The 20,967-nt window shown below is 46.7% G+C and overlaps 1 long non-coding RNA gene across 1 annotated transcript in view; it reads left to right on the top strand.

The window, feature by feature from the left end:
- LOC309565378 overlaps positions 1 to 20,967 on the top strand; it is a 724,777-nt gene that overhangs the window by 228,673 nt on the left and 475,137 nt on the right. Inside the window, exon 3 of the long non-coding RNA XR_014225807.1 lies at positions 1,475 to 1,655. This is a non-coding gene — a long non-coding RNA (uncharacterized lncRNA). The remainder of the gene's footprint in view (positions 1 to 1,474; positions 1,656 to 20,967) is intronic.

Here is a 20,967-nt window from a genome sequence, read left to right as displayed (position 1 = left end):
CCATGGTGGACACACTGACAGATATTATATCAATATCTTTGATGCAATGGGTATGTAAACCCAGAGGAAAAAAAAAAACAATCTTTGTATCTCTAGGTTGTTGGCCACCTGTCTTGCCTTCAGGAAGTCCAATATTTAAGCTACATGCATTGTCAGTCAACCTACACACTGCTTTCACTACACACAATGGTCATCCGTTCCTACGAGACTGATGGCAGGCACTTAATGCTGCTGGATGTCAGTCAGGGTCCTCCAGAAGGTTGCAGGAAGCACTGTAGGGGTTTCCATTGATGGCACTGGTCATTTATGTGAATGCTGTGCATGCCATTGTCATGTCACCCACAGCCGTTTATTTTTATGTAAATACTAAAGCTGATCAAGCACAGTGGGATTCAAATGCTTGGGGAAGAATGGCCAGACCCTTGCATTAATCAGTATATGTAGGATGTTCCACCTAATACAGCCTATAAAGCTGTATCATATAGTAGAAACCTCGGGGTTCTGTTTCTGTAGACCAGAACCTGGCCTATATTTGCTACTGAAGACCCAAGACTGAAACCCTGCATGGAGCCTTAGTTTGTTTCTATGGGGCCCCTGAGCTCCAAAACCTAGGTCAGGGCCAGCCCTACCATTCCACTGGACCCAGGCAGAACTTTGAGAGGGGCAGCAAATTGACTACCAAGGTTTTTTTTTTCAGCAGTTTTGTGTGTCATCAGTTTGCGGGGCGTGACGGGAGGCATTTCCCCAGCTCATACTGCTGCCTGTAGTGCAAGCTGATGAGTATGAGAAGGCGGAGTGTCTCCTCCGGGGAACGTCCCTCACGTAATCGTGGTGTGCGCAATGACGTCAGACATCAGTGCACTCCATCTCACGCAGGGCAGGCTGGATCTTCTTGGGCAGACCCAGGAGTGACGGGTGACAGAAGGTCAGACAGTGGGTGTTTGGTGGACCGGTCCGGTGGTGAGTTATGGAAGAAAATAACAGTATATATAATATTTTCAAGATTTTATATATAATGCATGTGGGGGCCTTTTGGTGGGCCTGATTTTGAGGGGGGGTTGGCAGCATTTCATTCTTGGACCCAGGCAGCACAATGACTTGGGTCAGCCCTGACCTAGGTACACATGAAGCCCATGCACCTTGTAACCAGAGCTAGTTCCAGTGTTAATTTCGTCGACTAAAACCGACTAAAACGTTTTCGTCGACTAACACAATTCAGATGACTAAAATACGACTAAAACTAAAATGGCATTTTAGTCAAAAGACTATAACTAAAACTAAATCGAAATTTGCTGCCAAAAATTAACACTGGTGCATGCTCAAAGCATAAATAATAACATATTAGATTTTTCACTCCAGGACCATCAGTAGTATATAATGAGTTTGGAAATTGTAGAGAAATGCTTAAATAATGCATTACAAATTACAATTGAACTACACCCATTTGATTATAGATGACTAAAATTAGTTTTAGTCGACTAAAATGTAGGGCGTTTTAGTCGACTAAAATATACTGGAGTTTTAGTCGACTAAATACGACTAAAACTAAAACACTTGCAGAAGACTAAAATGGGACTAAAACTAAAATGCCATTTTAGTCCTAAGACTAAGACTAAAACTAAATTGAAATTTGCTGCCAAAATTAACACTGGCTAGTTCACATGCTTACAAACTATTCTGCCCTACATATGTCCTTACTCTTTACTGGGCATAGGCCACAGGATCCACATGCGTGCTCTGATAATAATTTGCATAACTGCACAACCCAACTATTGATGCTTTCAGCCAGTACCGGTGTTCTGAAAAATAGTGCAGATCATTGTATAATGTGGATAATCTCTTGCCCAGCTGGTGTGGTGACAACACAGGCATTATCTGACGATCAGCAATGCGCCGACGGGAGAGCGTAATTTTAGATTCTGGCTGGCTCTCTGCTCATGCGCAATAATTGACCCATCAATTGACATGCGGATTTGGATGTGTTGCAGGGTGGAATTTGGTGTATTGAAGGGCAGATTAAGACCCCGTTCACACTGGGGCGACCTGTCAGGCGACCTGGTCGCCTGACAGGTCGCCTGCCATAGAGAAGCTGTGGACCTGTTCTAATAGGAGAGACACAAGTCGCTCCGACTTAGAAAAAGGGTCCGGAGCTTCTTTGGGGCGACCTGGAGCGACCTGCATTGACTTCAATGTTATGAAGTCCGTGCCGGCCGCTCCGAGGTCGCGGTGCGAGCTGCTCGCCGCGACCTGTGAGGTCGCCCCGGCAAATCGGATCGCCCCAGTGTGAACGGGGTCTTAGGATACGCTCTGCAACACACCCAAATCCGCACAACAACAATAATGTTTCACCTATGACTTCACTCAAGTCTCGCGCATGCGCTGAGAGAGCGAAGCATAATCTGACAATTAAATTCTCCCTTCACGCTTTGCAGATCGTCGGATAATGCCTCCAGCAATCTGCGCATGCGCAGTGTTGACTTCACGCCAGCTGGTCGGGAGATCAGCTGTAGTGACGTTACTTATTGCGCATGCGCAGATCGTCAGAGGCATTATCCGACGATCTGCACTATTCTATAGAACAGTGGTCCTCAACCCTGGCCTACAGGGCCCACTAACATGCCAGGTTTGCAAGATAACTGAAATACATCCCAGGTGATATCATTTGCTGCTCAGTGATTGCAGTACTCTAGTCTGCATCTCCCCAAGGTAATACTTAAAACCTGGCCTGTTAGTGGGCCCTGTAGGCCAGGGTTGAGGACCACTGCTATAGAACACTGGGACAAGGTCATCTAGAGCCCAGGGCGAACATGCCGAACTGTGCCTCTCCCAAGATGCATGAGCATTATGTGTCAGCAAAAATTCCCTCCTAAGAAAACTGAGCACTAATCTGCATGATTACCCCTAAGCATAAATTCCCCCTCCTCCAAGTACAAATCCACAATTCTTGCTGCTGACCCTCACACTAATGTTTATTTATCAGTTGTAGATATACAGTATCTCACAAAAGTGAGTACACCCCTCACATTTTTGTAAATATTTTATTCTATCTTTTTATGTGACAACACTGAAGAAATGACACTTTGCTACAATGTAAAGTAGTGAGTGTACAGCTTGTATAACAGTGTAAATTTGCTGTCTCCTCAAAATAACTCAACACACAGCCATTAATGTTAAACCGCTGGAAACAAAAGTGAATACACCTCTAAGTTAAAATGTCCAAGTTGGGCCCAATTAGCCATTTTCCTTCCCCGGTGTCATGTGACCCGTTAGTGTTAAAAGGTCTCAGGTGTGAATGCGGAGCAGGTGTGTTAAATTTGGTGTTATCGCTCTCACTCTCTCATATTGGTCACTGGAAGTTCAACATGGCACCTCATGGCAAAGAACTCTCTGAGGATCTGAAAAAAATAATTGTTGCTCTACATAAAGATGGCCTAGAGCCTGAAACTGAGCTGAAGTATGATGGTCACAACCATACAGCAGTTTAACAGGACAGGTTCCACTCAGAACAGGCCCCACCATGGTCGACCAAAGAAGTTGAGTGCACATGCTCAGCGTCATATCCAGAGGTTGTCTTTTGGAAATAGACGTATGAGTGCTGCTAGCATTGCGGCAGAGTTTGAAGGGGTGGGGGGTCAGCCTGTCAGTGCTCAGACCATACGCCGCACACTGCATCAAATTGGTCTGCATGGCTGTCGTCCCAGAAGGAAGCCTCTTCTAAAGATGATGCACAAGAAAGCCCGCAAACCGTTTGCTGAAGACAAGCAGACTAAGGACATGGATTACTGGAACCATGTCCTGTGGTCTGATGAGATCAAGATAAACTTATTTGGTTCAGATGGTGTCAAGCGTGTGTGGCGGCAACCAGGTGAGGAGCAGTGGCAGCTGGTGAAGTTTTAAGATGGGGGGTGCAAGACCCCGCCCTTCTATTTTGACCCCTCCCATTTATCAGAAGCCCCACCCCTTATAGACTCCACCCATTTTGTCCCCTTTATTTTGCTTGCGTGAACAAAATCTCCCAATATATCACATATTAAGGGGTCTCTCAGTACTAGTATATCCCATAATAGGGAGCAGGGGCCCTATTATGGGATATACTGTGAGAGACACCCTATTATGGGATACACTGACTGAGAGTGGCACAAACCCCACAGTACAGACCCCCTAGCACAAACCCCACAGTACAGACCTCCTAGCACTAATCCCACAGTACAGACCCCCTAGCACAAACCCCACAGTACAGGCCCCCTAGCACTAATCCCACAGTACAGGCCCCCTTTCAATGTAGTGACCAGTGTACATGCCCCCTTTCAATGCAGTGACAAGCGTACAGGCCCCCTTTCAATGTAGTGACCAGCGTACATGCCCCCTTTCAATGCAGTGACCAGCGTACATGCCCCCTTTCAATGTAGTGACCAGCGTACAGGCCCCCTTCAATGTAGTGACCAGCGTACAGGCCCCCTTTCAATGCAGTGACCAGCGTACATGCCCCCTTTGAATGCAGTGACCAGCGTACATGCCCCCGTTCAATGCAGTGACCAGCGTACATGCCCCCTTTCAATGTAGTGACCAGCGTACAGGCCCCCTTTCAATGCAGTGACCAGCGTACATGCCCCCTTTCAATGTAGTGACCAGCGTACAGGCCCCCTTTCAATGTAGTGACCAGCGTACATGCCCCCTTTCAATGTAGTGACCAGCATACATGTCCCTTTCAATGTAGTGACCAGCGTACATGCCCCCTTTCAATGTAGTGACCAGCGTACATGCCCCCCTTCAATGCAGTGACCAGCGTACATGCCCCCTTTCAATGTAGTGACCAGCGTACATGTCCCTTTCAATGTAGTGACCAGTGTACATGCCCCCTTTCAATGTAGTGACCAGCGTACAGGCCCCCTTCAATGTAGTGACCAGCGTACAGGCCCCCTTTCAATGCAGTGACCAGCGTACATGCCCCCTTTGAATGCAGTGACCAGCGTACATGCCCCCGTTCAATGCAGTGACCAGCGTACATGCCCCCTTTCAATGTAGTGACCAGCGTACAGGCCCCCTTTCAATGCAGTGACCAGCGTACATGCCCCCTTTCAATGTAGTGACCAGCGTACAGGCCCCCTTTCAATGTAGTGACCAGCGTACATGCCCCCTTTCAATGTAGTGACCAGCATACATGTCCCTTTCAATGTAGTGACCAGCGTACATGCCCCCTTTCAATGTAGTGACCAGCGTACATGCCCCCCTTCAATGCAGTGACCAGCGTACATGCCCCCTTTCAATGTAGTGACCAGCGTACATGTCCCTTTCAATGTAGTGACCAGTGTACATGCCCCCTTTCAATGTAGTGACCAGCGTACATGCCCCCTTTCAATGTAGTGACCAGCATACATGCCCCTTTCATCCATCCATCCATGATGATATATATAATGATATCTGCACACTCTGGTCTGGGCCCGGCCTGGGTAACTTGATATTATTCTTGCACCGTGACCTGCCTGTACCTACCTGTTCTGGCCTGGGTCTATCCATCCATCATGGATGAATGGACCCAGGCCAGGGCAGAACAGGTAGGTACAGGCAGGTCACGGTGCAAGATTTATCAAGTTACCCAGGCCGGGCCCAGACCAGAGTGTGCAGATATCATTATCATCATGGATGGATGGATGGATGGACCCAGGCCAGGCCAGGCCAGAACAGGTAGGTACAGGCAGGTCACGGTGCAAGAATAATATCCCAAGCCAGGCCCAGACCAGAGTGTGCAGATATCATTATATATATTTATCATCATGGATGGATGGATCATCCATCCATCCATGATGATATATATAATGATATCTGCACACTCTGGTCTGGGCCTGGCTTGGGATATTATTCTTGCACCGTGACCTGCCTGTACCTACCTGTTCTGGCCTGGGTCCATCCATCCATCCATCCATCCATCCATCCATGATGATGATATCTGCAGCAGATATCATTATCATCATGGATGGCATGGCAGGCAATGGATGGCAATGGCATGGCATGGATGGCAGGCAATGGATGACAATGGCATGGCATGGATGGCAGGCAATGGATGGCAATGGCATGGCATGGATGGCAGGCAATGGCATGGCATGGATGGCAGGCAATGGATGGCAATGGCATGGCATGGATGGCAGGCAATGGATGGCAATGGCATGGCATGGATGGCAGGCAATGGATGGCAATGGCATGGATGGCAGGAAATGGATGGCAATGGCATGGATGGCAATGGCATGGCATGGATGGCAGGCAATGGATGGCAATGGCATGGATGGCAGGCAATGGATGGCAATGGCATGGATGGCAGGCAATGGATGGCAATGGCATGGCATGGATGGCAGGCAATGGATGGCAATGCCATGGATGGCAGGCAATGGATGGCAATGGCATGGCATGGATGGCAGGCAATGGCAAGGCATGCATTTTTTTGTGGAGTGGACAGAGGCCTGAGGAGGAGGAGGACTGAGGACTTACCGGGCTGCTGCTACACAGGGCTGGACTCGTCTCTCTCTTCCGACCCGAGGCCTGGATCCGAATGCGGTCTGCCGTCCGTCCACGAAGAAGGCCCGCCGCCGCCCGATCCGACTCCTGGTCTCCGTCTCCTCCTGGTCCTGGACTGGTCCTCCTGGTCAAGCGGCGACTTGGCGTCGGCGAGAGCTCTGAGCGGACGGGAGTCTTCTATCTTCTCTCAGCCGCGGGAAGGAATGGAACCCGGAAGGCGGAAGCGGTGATCGTGACGCTGGGGCGGTGCACCGCCCCACGCGTCACGTGACCAGATGATGTCCTTCTGTGATTGGTCCAGGCTGGAGTCTGGACCAATCACAGACAGGTGGGGGTGGCCAAGCGCTCTTTTCTGCGCCCAGGTTACGCCCCCAGAAGGCAGCCAATCGGCGCCTCTTCTGGGTCGTAAACCCCACCCCCCATTTAGCCACCACATAGGCCGGTCAGGCAGGCGAACCAATTTTTTTTTTCCTAACTTTATTGTTTTTTTTGTCTTTTTTTTTCTTTTCTTTTTTTTAGGGGGGGGCGGCGCCCTGGCGCCCCCTATGCACGGGCCGCCACTGGTGAGGAGTACAAAGACAAGTGTGTCTTGCGTACAGTCAAGCATGGTGGTGGGAGTGTCATGGTCTGGGGCTGCATGAGTGCTGGGGAGCTACAGTTCATTGAGGGAACCATGAATGCCAACATGTACTGTGACATACTGAAACAGAGCATGACCCCCTCCCTTCGGAGACTAGGCTGCAGGGCAGTATTCCAACATGATAACAACCCCAAACACACCTCCAAGATGACCACTGCCTTACTAAAGAAGCTGAGGGTAAAGGTGATGAACTGGCCAAGCATGTCTCCAGACTTAAACCCTATTAAGCATCTGTGGGGCATCCTCAAACAGAAAGTGGAGGAGTGCAAGGTCTCTAACATCCACCAGCTCCGTGATGTCATCATGGAGGATTGGAAGAGGACTCCAGTGGCAACCTGTGAAGTTCTGGTGAACTCCATGCCCAAGAGGATTAAGGCAGTGCTGTAAAATAATGTTTACCACACAAAATATTGACACTTTGGGCCCAATTTGGACATTTCAACTTAGGGGTGTACTCACTTTTGTTGCCAGCGGTTTAGACATTAATGGCTGTGTGTTGATTTTTTTTTATTTTGAGGGGACACAAGCTGTTATACAAGCTGTACACTCACTACTTTACATTGTAGCAAAGGGTCACTTCTTCAGCGTTGTCACATGAAAAGATTAATAAATAAATAAATAAAATATTTACAAAAATGTGAGGGGTGTACTCACTTTTGTGAGTTACTGTAATTTTTAGCAGGGGTTCCCTGAGACTGGAAAGTGATTTCAATGGTTCCTCTGTGTTGAAAAGGTTGAGAAAGGCTGATCTAATCCCTTCTCACCATAACTTGCATGGTTATACTTTTAAGTTCATGCCCTTGAAAGAGTTTCCTACAATATTGCAGTCTACAAATGTGAAGTAACATACAAATTTGCAAAGCTTTTAAAATAAATCTGCTAGATTTGAACTATTTCTTAAATAATTGGTAACTGAAAACTCAAAAATAAAAAGTGATCCAAGGCCATCTTCAGCCAGTGCCACTTGTAGTAGAAGAACCACCTCCAGATCAATTTAGGGCAGAGGTGGGTGTTTTATCTCTGGATAAATAACAATCCTTGAATTTGCAAACTTGGAATGTGGCTTAGAGAAGTGGGAGGATAATTGTCCTGTTAAACTTCACAGATATACAAAAAAAAATGAAGGAACTTCTGAGTTTATTCTAGATGCAAACTTCAAAGCCGCGGAGCAAAGCTGAAATTGTTTGCATGTTTAGATCTTAGGGCTGTCATCTTAAATAAGTCAGCTGCATAAAATAAGGATCACATATACAGAACAAAGTAACCATTCTGACACATGGCTGACAGTGTTGCAAACAAGCTTCGCCCCTTTTCGACAAGCATAATACAAATCCATCTCACCAGGATGCCAGGGAATTTAACACAAACCCAGGTTGGCTTGAAGAAAGACTACAATGTATTTTTTTGTAAGCACACATTCTGAGTTATTGCAATGTTTATCTAAAAAAGAGTTTATAATGAGGCTTTTTATAAAACCCACTAAAACCAAAATATACAATATTACATGATATGATCCCGTAGGGCATTCAGTAGAGCAAATAAACCTTTTAAAAGAAGTTAAACCGGGGGGTGTATTGTTACCCTAGTGGAGTGCTTTTGTCACAGGGTCTCATTATCCAAAGTATCTAAAGACAGAACCTAGAAATAGACCCGTGACCTGGGCCTAGAGTTGGATGCACAAGACTGTGAAAATATGGGAAACTACCAAAATTTGCTCTCGTAATGGTGGTGGAAACTAACACGTTGGTACTTGGTACCTTACAGGATCACCCATTGGTTCCCTGAACACCAACCATAATGTTTTCAACAGTGTGGTCAGTTGGGTACCTTTCTCCACACATGGTGGACGTGTCCTATTGTCAGGGCCGGTGCTACACTATTTTACACCCTAGGCAAGACCAGCTACTTGCGCCCCCCCAAATAAATAAAAAGGGAAAGGGTTAAAAACTCCTCTATGTCATATCCAGTGACCCTGATCTGATGGTTCCTGCATGTAATGCTGTCATACCCAGGGATCCCCATATTCCTCCATGTCACACCTGGGGACCCTGATGTCCCCCTATATCACACCCAGGGACCCTAATGTTTTTCCATGTCACATCCTGGGACCCCAATATTCCTCCATGTCATGCTGTCATACCCACTGACCCCGATGTTCCACCATGTCACAGACAGGGACCCCTGTGTTCCTCCATGTCATGCTGTCATACTCAGTGACCCCAATGTTCCTCTATGTCACACCAGGAGCCCCTGATGTTCCTCCATGTCACACCTGGGGACCTCAATCCCCCATGGCACACTCAGGGATCCCAATTCCTCATTGCACACCTGGTGACCCCAAACCCCTGTTACACTCGTGACCCCTATCCCCCATGTCGCACCTGATGACTCAGATTCCCCATGGCACACCTGGTGACCCTGATTCTCTTTCACACCAGGGATCCTCCATGTCACACCCAGGGACCCCGATCCCCTGTTCTGGGGACACTCACTGGGCAGTATGAAGAGAGTGGCCCGCACTATGCCCTCCTTGACCATGATCCTGCTGATTCCTTCTTCCAGGATGCTCCTCTCCTGGACCACAGTGCTCACCACAGCTCCAACCGGCTCCTGGTGGAGGGAGAAGCAGCAGTCAGAGAGCTCCACACATCCTTCATCACCAACCTCCTTAGACCATTCCAGTGCCTTGTCTCTTCTGCTTCAGTAAAGGTGCCGCCCTCCAGTGCCGAGCTCCGGCTCAGGTTCAGCTCTCCTCCGCTCCCTGCTTAATACCGACCCAGGGAAATGAATGGCTGCCCACCAGCTCAGTGTAGAGAGTTACCTCCTGCCCAGGGTTTATGCCACTCAGCTCCAGACAAAGAGGATCCTCATGCAGGCAGCACTCCGGTTGGCTCCCTTCCCTTCCTCATGGATGCGCCCCTAGGTGGCAATGCGCCCTAGGCGGCTGCCTAGTTTGCCTAGTGGAAGCACCGGCCCTGCCTATTGTATGACAGTTCTGGCTAGAAGTGTTTCAGATGATCTCCAAGCCTTCAGACTCTTCAATCCCTTTTTTCATCTCAGTATGATCTTCTGAATCTCAGACCCCCTGGCCTCCAAAAACTTAGCTTCAAACTTTTACTAAACAAAAGTGTAGCGGCTGATGAAAATAAAACGAAATGCAAGCATAAAAAAATTCATAGACTACAACGATAGTCCATATATATTGTGTGGAAGAGGCAGTTCTTATATGCGATCGATGGTCTAGAACAGCCTTTCTCAACCTTTTCAACACAGAGGAAACCTTTAAATAATTTTCAGGTCTCAGGGAACCCCTGCTAAAAAATGACTATATTTACAACTCATGATACATTAGTGTGATGGTCAGTGGCATGAATGCTCCTTACACTTGTGGACATTGGGAAGAATTACCTTCTTCCAGATAGCTAAAAAGATCAGTGGTGTCAGAGGGAACTTATCTGAGAGGCAGAAATTGCCCATTGCTCAAGGAACCCCTAGCAACCTCTGGAGAAACCCTAGGGTTCCACGGAACCCTGGTTGAGAATCACTGGTCTAGGATAAGATCACCAATTCAGTGAACAGTTAGTTATGCAATGGTGTCCAGACTGACGTACTGCCACTAATGGAAAGAATGGAAACTCACCAGATCAAGCGTCTGCCATTAGAGCAGCGATCAAGCCTCAAAAGACATATGGAAGTTCCTCTGGAAATCGCACAGTGAATGATGTGACCAATCATTCAAATCAGGATCTCACTGAGAAAAAAAAGTTTACCCAGAGGTATTTTCATAGTGTAGGATGGTTTATTCCATAGGTAAAATACACAAGTGTAAAAACATAAACATCACATTTGTTGCTGCTGGCAACCCGGAATCACTCAGCAGCGGGACGTCAATTCCAAAGTGTCATGCCCCAACGCATTTCATCTGAAGGGGCAGTGTCAAGGGGTCCCTATGTCATGATGTCTGCCTCAATAAATAGCTACTGGTGTCCCCAATTTGCAGGTGCTTCCAATTTCGCTGTATCGCCACGCCCATAAGTGAAATCGTGGCCATTTTGCTGAGGAACCAGAAGTCGCCCGGAGGCCATGTTTGAGTAGACCCAGCAGTCAATTGATTGATAAAATACAATTGTTATCCATCTAGCAGTCTTGGAGCACCAAATTCCTCCCCAATGGTTTCACCAAGGCTTTTGGGACTTTAGGGGAGGCAAAATTTGATTTTTACATTTTTTTGGGGGGGGGAATTTCATATAAAAAAATGCGAAAAATATTGTTATTTTTTCAAAATTTACGCTCTTTTTTTGTTTATAGCGCAAAAAGTAAAAATCGCACAGGTGATCAAATACCACCAAAAGAAAGCTCTGTTTGTGGGAAAAAAAGGACGTAAATTTAGTTTGGGTACGGCGTCGCACAACCGCGCAATTGTCAGTTAAAGTCGCACAGTGCCGAATCGCAAAAAGTGGCCTGGACGTAAGACAGCAAAATCCTCCGGTGGTAAAGTGGTTAAAATACTACACCATCCGGAGCTCTTCTTTTTTGTCTTCCTTCTTATCTGGCCTGAGATGAGAGGAGAGAGAGGGGGAGCCCGCCATCCTACCCACCCAAAGCAAGCCACGAGGAGACTCCATCATAGCCTGGAAGGCTACCTAAGCTTGGCTGTTCTTGATGCCATAAGGCAGTGATGGCAAACCTTGGCACCCCAAATGTTTTGGAACTACATTTCCCATGATGCTCATGCACTCTGCAGTGTAGTTGAGAATCATGGGACATGTAGTTCCAAAATATCTGGGGTGCCAAGGTTCGCCATCACTGCCATAAGGCATACATGACCCACGCTACTTGGTAAGTGATTCAATCTTACCATTTATCACGGTGGAAATAAAAGCTGCACTGAGCACTACAGAGCGGATTGAGAAATCACTACCTTGAGCACTTGCACCTATTACCTGGGAATAAGCATTGTTTGCACGAGAGACTCAATATTTATTTACTGGAATTTTAAAACTCTGAAAACTTTTTTTGGACTTTTTCTTTGATAATATTTTTTTCTACAGTCACTTTATGGAATTTTTTATAATCTGTTATATGAATTAATTTGTATATATCACTATATTGTCACAATAGTCACTTTAATGAAATTTATGTATGAATTTTATGTACATTACCTTATATTTATTATCAACAATTTTCTGTAATTTTAGCAAGCGCTATAGGTAGCCTATTATAGACTACTTACCTGCAACACGTTTTACATTATTTCTATAGCAGCTGCTACAAACGCACAATTTTGTATTCATTTAATTTTTCACTTAATTAATTTATTATTCGCATATTTATTTCTAAACACCGGGCACGGGAAATATACTCAAGTATATTCTTTACACACCACCTACCCAGCTCTGCTCATTTTGATTGACTTTGGCTCCGGGCCAGATCCACACTGTCACAAAAGTAGCTGTGCTTTGTCATCCTCCCATCTAACCATGTTTCCCTATACAGCCAAAGGGGTATGAGAATGGGGCCCTGTGGCCATATGACTTCTGGAATAAAGTGAATTTTGAGGAACTTTTCTGCATGTTTAACTACATATAATCGTATAGCCTGCTTTTTAACCAATCAGTTCACATAAGCTTTAGAGTGGACATAAAGCCAAACCTTTTTTTTAGTTTTGGAGGGTGTAGGGAAGGATTAGAATCCCTATCAAGTTTTTAATTGTATATACCTGTTGGCAAAATTGACCTCCCCATTTGTCTTGGTAACCACTGCCACTAAGACAAAAAGTGATGGAAAATCAAAATTTGTTAAGGGTTGTTCACACCATGTATATGTGCTTTTCACACCATACATGTCTAGAAGTGTGCAGAAAACTGCAACTCAATACACATGGTGTGTTGTCACCAGAAAATTAATCTAAGGGGAAATCTTCCATTAGGATCAGCAGTTTTGGTGAAAACTGTCTAGAGGAGAATTTAACAATTTAAGGAGTTCAGACCAAGGGTGACCTGAAAGATTTTAAGTATTACAGAGCAACTGGTGGAACTACCAGGGTTGCAAAGTTTCGCACTTGGGACCAGGCCCCGGAGTTCCGCCACCATGGGGAGGCCCCAAGATGGCCAGATGGTCCTGGGGGGGCTCAGGGGCCAGGGCGAGCGTGCAGTGACATCTGTAGAAATAAGGAGGGTAGGCCAGAACTCCACACACATCAGCTGCTGAGATAAGAATCCTCCACAATGTCCACGGAGCAACACTCCTGCACCGACCTGGACAGGACCGTCTCCATTGCCAGCGCCAAATTTGTTCAAGTCTGCCTAAAGACACAGAGCAGAGTGGGTCTTCAACAATATGGTGCCAAACCCACAAATATGGGACAAATGTTACTTGTTTTGCTGAACAGGCAGGTGGAAGTGAAGAAGAGAAGTGGGAGCACTGGGAGGAGAAGAGGATGATAGATCAAAGCCAAGGTCTGTCTGACTGTGCCTGCCCTGCACCCATGCAATGAGGGAAGTGAGATCAGTGTGACAGTTGCAGCCAGGCCACACACAGTCTATGAGGGGTATCTGTGATCACCAGAGTCCCACCTCTACATCATCTCCTGTACATCAAAGTCTGTAGGATTCCCCCTTACAGTGTACAGACCCTGATGTAATAGAGGAACTCTAATGTAAAGGACAATTCTGCAGACCCTGATGTAAGCGGGAACTCTGTTTTAAAGGGGAACACTGTAGACTCCGATGTAAGGGGGGCTCTGGTGACCAGAGACCACCTTACATCAGACTTCCCCTTGACACCAGCGTCCACACCATTCCCCCTTACATCATGGTCCACAGCATTCCCCTTTACTTTAGAGTTCCCTATTACACCAGGGTCTGCAGAGTTCTCCCTTACATTGTAAGGTCGGAACCTTGTGAACTCTGATGTAAAGGGAGCACTGTGGACTCTGATGTAAGAGAGAACTTTGTGGACTGTGTTGTAAAGGGAAACTCTGGAGTCTGATGTAAGGGGGGACTCTGTGGACTGTGATGTAAAGGGGAACTCTGATGTAAAGGGGAACTCAGCGGATCCTGATGTGAAGGGGAACTATGATGTAAAGGGGAACTGCAGAACCTGATGTAAAGGGGAACGCTGTGGACTCTGATGTAAGGGAGAACTTTGTGGACTGTGATGTAAAGGGAAACTCTGGAGTTTGATGTAAGGGGGAACTCTGTGGACTGTGATGTAAAGGGGAACTCTGATGTAAAGGGGGACTCAGCGGACCCTGATGTAAACGGGAACTCTGCAGATCCTGATGTAAAGGGGAACTCTGTAGACTCTGATGTAAGGGAGAAATTTGTGGACTGTGATGTAAAGGGAAACTCTGGAGCCTGATGTAAGGGGGAAAGTCTGTGGACTGTGATGTAAAGGGGAACTCTGATGTAAAGGGGGACGCAGCGGACTCTGATGTAAAGGGAAATGCTGATGTAAAGGGGAACTCTGGGGACCCTGATGCAAAGGGAAACTCTGAAGGGGAATGCTACGGACCGTGATGTGGGGGGGGGGGGACACTGCAGACCGTGATTAAAGGGGAACGCTGCAGACCGTGATGTAAGGGGGAGGTCAGGGGGCCCTTCATGGTTTCTTGCACTTTGCAATTCTGCTCACATTTCAATTACAAGATGAATATATCCACCCACAATGCACCTCATCTGTGATATCCCTTGTATGTAAGTGTGACATACAAAACATTGACAATTTATATGGATGAAAAAAGAGTGAGCACATATCCGCTGATGTAAAAGCAATTGAAAACCAATGTACTTTATTTTATGCAAAACCCCAAACTCTGTTTATGTGGGAACACCCTGCTGACTGCAGTTACAACTAGTAATGAATTGCTGCGTCACATCAAATAAAAAGGCCTTTATGTTGTGTTTTATTGCCTTTTTCATTTGGATTTAAGGATATGTCAGTATTACTGAGGTACAACATATCAAACTGTCATTTTCAATATGAGAATAATACCCTTAGGTCTACCAGTGGAATTTTTATGGCTTAAAGAGGAACTCTATTTAAAGCACTTTTCCTTTAATGGAGTGGCTGGATTTAACCCTGAAAACACTTTACTGCTGTCTGAAATCTCCCCCTGCTGTGCCTAGAACTCTGCTGTGGACACCAGGGCCGGGCCAAGGGCTAGGCAAAAGAGACAGAGATCTTGGGCGTTTCAGCAGGAGGAGGGTGGCAAAAATCAGGTAATACAACTGAGGCTACTAAAGTAGCTCATTGGGGGCATTTGACCTTGCTCCTTTGACCTTGCTTTGACCTTTTCCCCTTGGGTGCTAAGGGACCTTGTCCCAACACTGGATCAGAGGAACAAAATGGTAAACTCACAGAAAAACCATGGGTATCATTATTAGAATAGAGTGGGAAAGGTATCTCGCCACCAGGATCTCATAAAGCATTTGACCAATTTCATACAGTATATAATCGTCTATTACAAATTGCAATATATTTGTTGTTAAACCCATATTTGTAAAGGCAACTATGCCCCCCTCCACAAATTTTTGCTCCCCCAAAAAAACCCTCTCTAGCTGATCTTCCAAGTAGCCTAGTAAAGGGATTCCCAAACTATTGGCCTTTAGTTGTTCAAGAACTACAATTCCTACCATGCCTAGTCATGTATGTGAATGTCAGAATTTTACAATGCCTCATGGGATGTGTAGATCTGCAACAGCTGCAGGGCCGTTGTTTGGGAATCCCAGGCCTAGTAGATAAGAAATCCTAAACTGAATGGGCAAAATCCCTAATTGAATCCATGGTATGTCAGGCCCAGAGTCTTTTACCTTCTGTCCTTCTTTGGGTGTCCATGTCACTGCATGGTGACATGGACACTTCCCATTGATTGTTCATCTACTGGATCTTCACAGGATCCTAAAGACTTTTGTGGTGGTGTAATAACATCTCTATGAAGGGCTTTGACGGGACCTATCCAGAGCAGGCCTGGACAACAGTGGTGGATCACCAATCTTCACCACTGGAAGAGGCACCATTGGGGGGTCATGTGATGGCGGACTCAAATAAGTTAAAAAGGGCTTTGGAAGAGCTAAAAAAAATTGTGAACGGGTGAGTTGGATGAAGGGTCTCCAAACTTTCTAAAAAAAGGGCCAGTCTACTCTCCTTCAGACTTGAGGGGGGCCAGACTGTGGCCAGTGGGAGTAAAAATTGTCTTGGCGACAGTGGCAGTTAACAGCCCATCTTTGGCATTAGGGGGAGGAATAGGTCACTATCGTTGGTATCAGTGGGAGGAGTAGTGCCCCATCATTGGTGTCAGTGGGAAGAATAGTGTATAGATAGAAGTAGAAAACTGCACTCCAACTTGAAGATGAATAAAATATATTTATTGAAAAATCCAAAAATCCATCATATATCAAAATGATCAGAGACAGGGGACAGGCATAGTTGACGCGTTTCACAAAGTTAGATTCGGGAAGAATAGTTTCTTGCATCAGTGGAAGGAAAAGTGCCCCAAGGGCCGAATAAAGGCAAGCAAAGGACCGAATTTTTATGGCTTAAAGAGGAACTCTATTTAAAGCATTTTTCCTTTAATGGAGTGGCAGGATTTAACCCTGAAAATACTTTACTGCTGTCTTAAATCTCCTCCTGCTGTGCCTAGAACTCTGCTGTGGACACCAGGGCCGGGCCAAGGGCTAGGCAAAAAAGACAGAGATCTTGGGCGTTTCAGCAGGAAGAGGGTGCCAAAAATCAGGTAATACAACTGAGGCTACTAAAGTAGCTCATTGGGGGCATTTGACCTTGCTCCTTTGACCTTGCTTTGACCTTTTCTCCTTGGGTGCTAAGGGACCTTGTCCTAACACTGGTTAGGACTGGTGAGGAACAAAATGGTAAACTCACAGAAAAACCATGGGTGTCATTATTAGAATCCATCATATAATAGTGTCTTTCATCAGTGGAAGGAAAAGTGCCCCAAGGGCCGAATAAAGGCAAGCAAAGGACCGCATCGGGCTTTGATGAATGAGGGGGTTCAGAACTTGCCCTATGCAAAAAAGCAGAAGACTGAAGCACAATACTCACCCCATACGTAAAGAGCTCTGTGAACTTGTGCTGCAGTGGATTACATAGAAATTAGATTAAGGTAAATTGTGTGCTGGATAACATTAGTGGCTTATTAGGAGATTTAACCTGTAGCCTAAGGAGGATTTTTGACACAAAGCAGGATATGTAAAAATCCCCAGTAGGGGTGCGTCAAACTCTACAAATACTGTAGCTGCTGACTTTTAATATTAGGTCACTTACCTGTCCTAGAATTCAGCAGTGTTCTCACCCTAGCCATTTTTTTCGGCTATTGGGTGCTGCCGCCACCACCTCCGTTAAGGGAAACTGGCAGTGAAGCATTGCAGCTCCACAGCTGGCTGCCTGCTTCGCATGCGCAAAGCATGCTGCGCTCTGTGAATGGCCCGGCTGTGGGGGAAGGAGAAGGGGGGCTGGGGGAGCTCAGCCAAGATTGGGAGCAGGTACCTGTCAAAACTAGTTACCTGCTCCCCCCTTCCTTACCAAAAGGTGCCAAATGTAGCAGCGGAAGGGGGGGGGGGGGACAGACAAGCGGAGCTTCGCCTTTTGGATAGAGCTCTGCTTTAAATTTGGGTATGTGTTGGATTCCAGTAGGTTTCCATCCTTCAAGACTATAATAAAGCTGGCCAGGTCAAGCACAGTCTATCTGCTGGATTCCTCCCAATGTAAAGTATAAGGCTGCATTCACATGTCAGCGTATTGATCGTGGGCAGAATCGCCGCGATTCCGCCCGCGATCCGGAAATCATTGCAAATGGGGGGACGCCTGTGCGTTGCCCATGATTTGCAATAGCACCCCAAACGCTGTGCGATGTTGCCGTGATTTCCTCCTGCCGAATCGCGGTAACATTGCGCAAAAAAAATCACGGGCCGCATTACGCTCCAAAGAAGCTCTTGTACCTTTTTGGGCGTAATGCGTCCCGCGATTTTTTTTTTTGCGCGATGGTACCGCGATTCGGCAGGCGGAAACAGCGTTTGGGGTGCTATTGCAAATCACGGGCAACGCATATGCGTCCCGAGATTTGCAATGATTTCCGGATCGCGGGCGGAATCGCGGCGATTCTGCCCGCGATCAATATGCTGACATGTGAATGCAGCCTAAATGGGAAAAACAGCAACAAATGTTTGAGATACTTATAACATCCTCCAGAAGTCAGACTGGGGACAAGAACTAGAGAACTGAAATTTTACTAGCAGAGACACAAGAAGCTGATGAATGATGAATTATTGTACAGCCGTGCACCAAAAAATTGAAATATCATTCCCGACAGGATTTGGACTTTAAATTGCCAGTGACCTATTTTTTTAAGCCTTCCACCGAATCAGTCACAGCTTGAATTTTTAACAGGTTTGACTTGCTGAACCTGCGTCTCTGTCGGACCCGCCAACGACCATGTGTAACCAATTTAAATGATGGCTCTTTTTCGTATAGTCTGTTTCGGTTGGATGCTAAAGATGTGATTTTTATTCTGGTGTCTGGAGACTGACATCGCTGAAGTGTGAGAAACCGCAGAGCCTGAAACTGCTGGTTTGTTCAGTTTGGTGGTTAGATACTTACATGGGATTGTGCTGGAGTCAGAGGGGTAATTAGGAGATCACAGGTCTGATCACGGCAAGAAAAGCCCTACATGGCGTTCATCCTGAGAACACCACTATTACATGTCTTAAGAACATAACTGTACAAATAATGTACAATGTATACATCATAAAGCGGAGAATATTCTCACTTCCTTTCCTGCCAGGCATGTGAGGGGCATACATTACCCAGTTTTCACCAAGTAGGATACCAGTTGAATCAGTGTTTCTCAACCATGTTTCAGTTGTAGTACCCGTACCCAAAAAAGTATGTAAAATCCTGGGGCACCCCAGTCTACATTGTAAAAAACGTGACTGTTACTTTTAAATGGGGAACTTGAGACTGGGACAATTCATAGAACCACCTTAAAAATATTACTTTCACATCAAAAGCCCCCCTTGGCCCCTTCACATCACATCAGGGCTCTCCTTCACATTAGAGGTCCCCCATCACGTCAGAGGTTCCCCCGTCACATCAGAGGTCCTTTATCACATCAGAGGTCTCCCCATCATGTCAGAGGTTCCCCCGTCACATCAGAGGTCCTCTATCACATCAGAGGTCTCCCCATCATGTCAGAGGTTCCGCGCAATCACATCAGAGGTCCCCCCATCTCATCAGAGGTCCTCTATCACATCAGAGGTCTCCCCATCATGTCAGAGGTTCCCCCATCGCATCAGAGGTCCTCCATCACATCAAAAGCCCCCCTTCACATGGGGATTTCCCTCATCACATCAGAGGTCTCCCCATCACGTCAGAGGTTCCCCCGTCACATTAGAGGTCCCCCATCACGTCAGAGGTCTCCCCATCACGTCAGAGGTTCCCCCGTCACATCAGAGGTCCTCTATCACATCAGAGGTCTCCCCATCATGTCAGAGGTTCCCCCGTCACATCAGAGGTCCTCTATCACATCAGAGGTCTCCCCATCATGTCAGAGGTTCCGCCATCACATCAGAGGTCTCCCCATCATGTCAGAGGTTCCGCCATCACATCAGAGGTCTCCCCATCATGTCAGAGGTTCCCCCATCGCATCAGAGGTCCTCCATCACATCAAAAGCCCCCCTTCTAATGGGGATTTCCCTCATCACATCCGAGGTCTTATGACACATCAGAGGTCCCATATCACATCAGAGGTCTCCCCATCACATCAGAGATCTCCCTATCACATCAAAGGTCCCCTATCACATCAGAGGTCTCCATATCACATCAGAATCCCCCCTTCACATTGGGAGTTCCCTCATCACATCAGAGGCCATCCATCACATCAGAGCCCCCCCATCATTTCAGAGGTCTCGCTATCACGTCAGATATTCCCCATCACTTCAGAGCCGCCTTAACATGAGAGGCGCCCATCACCTCAGAGATTCCCCTAACAACATATGTGTTATATTCTCCGTGTTGTGAGAGACACAGGACTGTGGTCTGGAACAACGGTTGTTTATTTAGTACTCTCTGTACAGCATTACAGGACAGCTCTGTATATCAATACATCTCTACATGTGTCTAAGATGGCCACTCTGCCCCTTGACCCCTGTCATCACTCCTGGGTGGAGCCAGCCTTAAAGTGACAGTACATGTGAAACCCTTCAGGTATAACAATATGTTCCCTCATCACATCAGAGCCCTCATTCATATCAGAGGCTCCCCCTTATCAGAGCTTTCCCTATCACATCAGAGGTCTCCCTATCACTTCAGAGGTTCCTCTTCACAGCAGATATTCCCAGATCTCATCAGAGCTCTCCTTCATATCAGAGGCCCCCCATCATGTCAGAGCTCTACCTATAACATCAGAAGGTCTCCCTATCACTTCAGAGGTTCCTCTTCACAACAGATTTTCCCCCCTTACGTCAGAGCCCTCCTTCACATCAGAGGCCCCCCATCATGTCAGAGGTCTCACCATCATGTCAGAGATTCCCGATCACAACAGTTGTTCCCCCATCACATCAGAGCCCCCCCCCCCCCCCGATCACATCAGAGGTACCCCATTACAGACAGAGCCCACTCTTCACATCAGAATCCCCCTTTAAGACAGAGCCTCATCAGCTCCCTTCTTATACATGAGAGGCTCCCATCACTCCAGAACTGCCCCTATACACCAGAGGTCCCCTAAACATGAGCTCCCCATCAGAACAATCTGCAGTAACATCCCCTTGAAAGCTTGTTTTTTAGGGACCCAGAGAAACTTC

The sequence above is a fragment of the Pelophylax lessonae genome, assembly GCF_965119305.1.
Source record: "Pelophylax lessonae genome assembly, chromosome: 10".
NCBI lineage: Eukaryota > Metazoa > Chordata > Amphibia > Anura > Ranidae > Pelophylax > Pelophylax lessonae.
The sequence above is the reverse complement of the archived record's forward strand: the minus strand, read 5'-3'. Positions and strand labels throughout refer to the sequence as shown.